Source organism: Drosophila subpulchrella, unplaced genomic scaffold (assembly GCF_014743375.2).
Source record: "Drosophila subpulchrella strain 33 F10 #4 breed RU33 unplaced genomic scaffold, RU_Dsub_v1.1 Primary Assembly Seq365, whole genome shotgun sequence".
In the NCBI taxonomy this organism is placed as follows: domain Eukaryota; kingdom Metazoa; phylum Arthropoda; class Insecta; order Diptera; family Drosophilidae; genus Drosophila; species Drosophila subpulchrella.
In genome coordinates this window covers 1171759-1177977 of record NW_023665585.1, presented here as the reverse complement: position 1 = coordinate 1177977, position 6219 = coordinate 1171759, and the positions used below count along the sequence as shown (strand labels likewise).

Here is a 6219-nt window from a genome sequence, read left to right as displayed (position 1 = left end):
CATACTTATTTATTTTGTCTTTCAACTAGTAACTTTAAAGTCCCCAACTTCTGTGACTGTCAGTGTTGAGTGGCCACTCAATCAGAACTTTGTCGCAGAATAGAGGCCTGACTTTGAAATGTTTTTAACCTTAGAAATTCTCCGTTTTGTTCATGGACAAATTTACCAGAACTTCCTTAAATCAAGAACTATGAGTTATCCTTTTTTATAATACTGTACCTATAACTAAGTGTCGACGACTACTTGTTAAAATTAACGTAAATACAATTTATAGGTGCTTTCTGGCCGACGCCACACGACGTACTACGCATTTGCCCGGTCGTTTGAATTGGTTCGAGTCCAGAAAGAGCAGGAGCGCAAGCATTACGGTAACGCATTTAGCAGTTGCGGTGCGGGTCTACTGTTCGTTTGTCGATCCAGGACAGAATGGGGGTGGGGGAACTGACAGGAAACGCAAAGCCGACGCCCCACAACGTACTAGGCATTAGTCCGGTCGTTTGCTTGGTTCGAGTCTTTGCTGTTTCCCTTGACATATTTGGGCGGACAACCTTGACAATAGGGGATCGTATTGCGCGGCCCGCGACGATCCATTGGCACACGAATGTGTGAAGGGGAGGGAATATGGCCAAAACACAGCCCGATCGTAATGCGATCAAGCGACAGCTAAGCTTGTGGGGCAGTGTGGACTGACGACCGACGAACTTTATGAAGTAATATTATTTTCCAGGCACTTTTAATATTTATTCTCGTTATGTTGGAGAGGAGAGAGGCTTACCAAGATCCCACGACCCGAATACGACGTAGCTTATGCCGGCAAATGGTGCCAAAATATCGGACGCCTCTCCCTCGGCCCAAGTCCTTGTCCGGACTCGGGCACTAATATGCCCACGTAACAGAATTTGGCTCCCCGACGGGGAATTGAACCCCGGTCTCCCGCGTGACAGGCGGGGATACTAACCACTATACTATCGAGGAGTCTTTTTTTTTTTAGAGTTTTGTTTTAGAGTCTTTTATACCAGATTAGAGCTTTTACTTGGCTGCCGGTATGGATCGGATAAACTAGGTGTTCCCACCTAGGATTACTGTTTCTTGATATCTGCTATCTTGGGAGTCAACGGCCGGCTGTTGCCCTTTGCCAGCTACCGGAGTATGGTTACCAGTAGGTTGATCGTGGCCGTTGTTCTGGCCACGCGACACCCGAGAATTGCCGAATTGCATTTTCTTCTGCCTTTACCAGTATGAGTCTGGTTAGTCACATGCACCCCTCCTCCTGTCTAAAGATTCGTCGTTGTTTCTCTATGTGAATCTTTCTATGTGGAGGGCGTACGTAACAGGCTCGAAGTGATCGATGCGGACCGCATGGAATGACTTCGCAAAAGGAATCTGCGTACGACCATCGTTGTCTGTACCATGTTTCTTCTCCTTTTTAGGCGCCCGTTCACGTGTGGCTTCGACCCACTTCTCTGATCAAGAGTCTCATGTTTTATCGGCTGAGCTAGCCGGGCTGATATCTTCACTGCTGTTGCTTTATGGTTAAAGGTATATTATGTACTCTAGTATTATTTATAAATTTGGGGCATGGAATCTGTGTTTGATCTAATTGACGATCTGTTAAAGCATATTTACTAGAAATGTTTGATTTATATGTTTGTACTTTTGTACTATTAGGAAAGCTTTGTAGTGTTGGGCATGTTTTTCGCAGTACTTTTTAACCAGCGGTCCACTCGGAGACCCTCCCTTTTGAATTCCGTTAACGAAGTTAATGGGGATGTTAGCAGCAAGCCGCCCATCTGGGAGTTCATGTTGTCTTTCAAAAGCTCAACAAATTCATCTTCAGCGATTTTGTGCTTCAGTTTGAAATGCAAGTTGTGCATATCGGAGACATAATCGCTGAAGGTTTCGTGCTGTCTTTGCTTGCGTTCCATTAATTCCTTGACTTTCATAAGGTCACTTCCGGTAGTGGAAAACGCTCGTTCCATCTCCTGTGTCAACGAATAGTAGTCAAAATCGTAATCTTCTGCCTTGTCCTCCATTAACTGTCAATACCATTTCGTGGCTGCACCTGCCAACAGAAGATGGAATTCACGAAAGACTTGTTGGCGACTGAGGTCGTACAATTCTTGCAATCGGTCTACGCGGAACAGGAAACTTTCAACTGTCATGCCGCGACCGCTTCCATCGAACTTTAGGTTCCATCTGTCCAATCTGACGTCTTTTGGTCTTGGTCCCTGAAACGATGAGTTCCGATCGATCTCTGGGTGCATTTGGTGACTGTCTCCCTTTCGTTTGTTCTGGATTGCCTGTGTGACGGGGTGTCCACCCGCCTGGGTGTTCTTAACCGGTGCATCTGGCTACTAAGCATGTCCTGCGTTACTGGTTCCAGAGGCGGGGTCTCTTGGTATATCAAGAAGCTGTCCGTTGGATTCGGAACAGTTCGGGGCGGCGAAGGCAGTCCCTTCTGTTCGGGTCTCCTGGATGTCGGAGACTGCAATTCTGTTATTTGTGCCTTCAGCGCTTCTATCTGGGCACTCATTCCACGCTGCATTTCGTTGCTCTGTCTCAAGAGCTCGATCATCCTTTGTTCACGTCGCTCGGCAGCCTCTAAGTTGTCCTCCTCGTGCCTCTGAAATTGGGGAAGCATACTTGATCTTCCTTTCGGCGGTCCTAGGGGTAGATTCTCCCCACCGGCGGCTCCTTCCATTTCAGTATATTGGTCCAAATTGTTTTCTTCGGACAGGGTATCTACCTGTCCTGGCTGATTCTGTGCGAGCTCCCACGGCTCTCTTTCAGATGAGTCTCCTAGCCTTGGCGCGCTCGCACTCCGGGGTTGGTGGTTGTCTCCGCGCGTTGTTGCTCGGGTCACTCTTCCGGTGCTGGGTTGGAATAAGACCTTCTTCTTGGCCCCCTTCATTTATATTATTTGACCTTCTTTAAAGGCCTCCGCTTTCTTTTTATAGATTGTCACTTTGTGCGAATTAATACACGCACTAAAATTTGTCTTCACTTTTTTTGCGTTTTGGTATAAAAAGTTCACGTGATTCTTTTCAAAACACCCGGTCAGCGATGTATACGCTAAATAAGTCGACAATAAAAATGTTTATAAAATGGGGGTGCTTCTCTCTGCTTCTCAAGTTTCTCTTCGGTCAAGAACCGTCCGATATTTACGCCCCAAAAAAAAAAAAAATAAATTTCCCTAACTAGGGGTGTTAGCCGCTTCTACACAACGCGGTTCCGCTAAGCTAACATGCCCATACTTTCCCTTTTTCTAGACATCCCAAATGTTCCAAACGGAATGCTGTGTCTAGATAAGGAATCTGTCCAAAAACCCCCTCCCGCCAGTCGTCGGAAAACGAGTTGTTTGACCGATCATTCTCGGGCTCCACAACCGTCTCCTATTTCTCTGGACTCGAACCAAGCAAACGACCTGACCAACTAGCCTAATACGTTGTGGGGCGTCGGCCAGAGAAACTACAAATCGTCCACCGCCCAAATATGTCAAGGGAAACAGCAAAGACTCGAACCAAGCAAACGACCGGACAAATGCCCAGTACGTTGTGGGGCGTCGGCTTTGCGTTTTCTGTCAGTTCCCCCACCCCCATTCTGTCCTGGATCGACAAACGAACAGTAGACCCGCACCGCAACTGCTAAATGCGTTACCGTAATGCTTGCGCTCCTGCTCTTTCTGGACTCGAACCAATTCAAACGACCGGGCAAATGCGTAGTACGTCGTGTGGCGTCGGCCAGAAAACACCTATAAATTGTATTTACGTTAATTTTAACAAGTAGTCGTCGACACTTAGTTATAGGTATAGTATTATAAAAAAGGATAACTCATAGTTCTTGGTTTAAGGAAATTCCGGTCAATTTGTCCATGAACAAAACAGGGAATTCTACAATTGTAATAGACAGAAATTAAATTATCTTAAAGTCAAGCCTCTATTCTGAGACAAAGTTCTGGTTGAGAGGCCTCTCAACACTGACAGTCACAGAAGTTGGGGACTTTAAAGTTACTAGTTGAAAGACAAAATAGATAAGTATGCGCATATTTAAAATTATTTAAGTTCCCTGCTCTATAAAACAGTCAAATTACTCATGGCAAATGAAGATGAAAGCTTTGCCATACTTAGGTACACCCACTCCGATACCGCAGGCATCGAGATGGTTGACCCTATTAAAATTCCTTAAGGAATGTGAAAAATCCTAGCGTTGGGCGCCAATTCTGTTACGTGGGCATTAGTGCCCGAGTCCTGACAAGGACTTGGGCCAAGGGAGAGGCGTCCGATATTCTGGCACCATTTGCCGGCATTAGCTACGTCGTATTCGGGTCGTGGGATCTTGGTAAGCCTCTCTCCTCTCCAACATAACGAGAATAAATATTAAAAGTGCCTGGAAAATAATATCAGTTCATAAAGTTCGTCAGTCGTCAGTCCACACTGCCCCACAAGCTTAGCTGTAGCTTGATCGCATTACGATCGGGCTGTGTTTTGGCCATATTCCCTCCCCTTCACACATTCGTGTGCCAATGGATCGTCGCGGGCCGCGCAATACGATCCCCTATTGTCAAGGTTGTCCGTCAGAAGTTATGTCATTGTTCTTGACCTACTCCACTTCTCGCGTCAGCACACCCCCTTAATAGAGCTCTAGCACTTCATGTTTTGATATCCTTTTACATTACAAATTTATTGGATAATATTTATATCGGCGAGTGCCGTGGATGAATAACATAATGTTGGCTAAATCATATGGAAATTAAACTAATTGACAATTTTTGGTTAGCGGAGAGTATCGAATTTACCACCTGTGAAGGTGCACACATCAGCAAAATGCTGACTATTCACGACTACAAAACGTCGCTCAGAGAGCTCTTGCAATTGTTCATACAACAACAAGGCTGATACTCGCCGCTGGAAAAGTTTATAGTAGTCTATAAAACTGTAGGATACTGCACGGATATTTATATATGTATGTTTATAAGAAAGGAACCGTGTTCCGACAAACTTACCCCCTCTTTAAATCCTGGGCGATGAGATCTCGACGCTCCGGATCCTGGGCTTTGGAAAATATTATATTGGGTATATATACATATAAATATACGTGCACCAAAATACGGCTTTTCTTAAGTATACCAATTCACTTAAACACAAAATATATAGTTATATTACGCCCGAGGCATGCGACTTCTTCAACGGCTGTTCATCATGATTCGCACTTTGTCTATCGATTCGGTTGGTTTTAAATGTATTTCAGTGCATGTTTGAATGCTTCCAATGTTTTTTTGTTGATTTTCACTTGTTCTCCAACTGTATTATTAGAGGATATTGGTCTTTGGTTATGCATGAGTTCACTTTGGTTGGCTCGATTAACACATTTATGTTGCATCACAACTTTCTCCGACGTATGCTACGCCTCTGAACGGATGGCTCCTACAGCTGAACAATTTTCAGGAGCATGGGGATCACGGGTACTGCGGCTACAAGACATCACAGTATGACAGATGTCGTCCTTATTGTTGATCCTCTCCACGTTCTTTGATGACAATGGCGGCGCTGGTCCAACACATAAGGATCTTTCGAGCAGCGATTTGTGTCCTCAAGGACTGTTGGATATGGTGGCTGGTCCTGGTGGCAGAAGACTCCGTGGACGACTACCCCAGGGAAAGTCGTCTTCCCTCGGAGCTGCCGGCTTCCGTCAGCAAGACACACAAATGGATTCTCTCTTAAGCTCTATTTGTCTAAGGTCTTTTATACCAGACTAGAGCTTTTACTTGGCTGCCGGTATGGATCGGATAAACTAGGTGTTCCCACCTAGGATTACTGTTTCTTGATATCTGCTATCTTGGGAGTCAACGGCCGGCTGTTGCCCTTTGCCAGCTACCGGAGTATGGTTACCAGTAGGTTGATCGTGGCCGTTGTTCTGGCCACGCGACACCCGAGAATTACCGAATTGCATTTTCTTCTGCCTTTACCAGTATGAGTCTGGTTAGTCACATGCACCCCTCCTCCTGTCTAAAGATTCGTCGTTGTTTCTCTATGTGAATCTTTCTATGTGGAGGGCGTACGTAACAGGCTCGAAGTGATCGATGCGGACCGCATGGAATGACTTCGCAAAAGGAATCTGCGTACGACCATCGTTGTCTGTACCATGTTTCTTCTCCTTTTTAGGCGCCCGTTCACGTGTGGCTTCGACCAACTTCTCTGATCAAGAGTCTCATGTTTTATC

The 6219-nt window shown here is 45.5% G+C and overlaps 1 non-coding gene across 1 annotated transcript; it reads right to left on the bottom strand.

The window, feature by feature from the left end:
- Positions 1-903: 903 nt before the first annotated feature.
- Trnad-guc lies at positions 904-975 on the bottom strand. The gene has a single exon. It is a non-coding gene; the product is annotated as a tRNA-Asp (tRNA).
- Between the last annotated feature and the right edge of the window lie 5244 nt (positions 976-6219).